Genomic DNA, 531 nt, shown 5'->3' on the forward strand with positions numbered 1-531 from the left:
GGCAGCAGTGGGGCGAGGGGACAGAGCTGGTCTGGCCCTGGCAGAACCTGGGGACAAGGACAGGGAGTTGTCAGCACCAGACCGCCCTGGCCGAGGAGCTGCGGCAGAGCCTGGAGCTGGAGGAGTACCACCACAGCATCCTAGAGGCCGACTGGCTGCTGGAGCTGGAGGTCAGGCCCATCCTCATCCGGAGGATCGATGCAGTAAGGAGTGTGCTAGCACTGCTTGTGCTCCCTGCCCTGTGTCCCAGGGCAAGAGTGGGGGCACTGCTGTGGGCAGGGGGCTGGGGACTGCATGGAAAGGGTTGGACATCCAGGTGGGGGAACGGATCTTGTGCTAGGGGCACAGCCTCTCCCATCCAAACTGATGGCCCTGTGGGCAGCCATAGGCATTCAGGAGGGGAGGGAGAGCGTGGAGTGGGAATTGGAGAAGGAGCATTTCCTAATGCAACAGAACAGCCTTCAGAGAGCATTCATAGATGCTCCTGTCCAGCCCACCTGAATGCTCAGGAGCTGGGCACCTGCACTGTCT

This window comes from Pterocles gutturalis, unplaced genomic scaffold (assembly GCF_000699245.1).
Source record: "Pterocles gutturalis isolate BGI_N339 unplaced genomic scaffold, ASM69924v1 scaffold7768, whole genome shotgun sequence".
NCBI lineage: Eukaryota > Metazoa > Chordata > Aves > Pterocliformes > Pteroclidae > Pterocles > Pterocles gutturalis.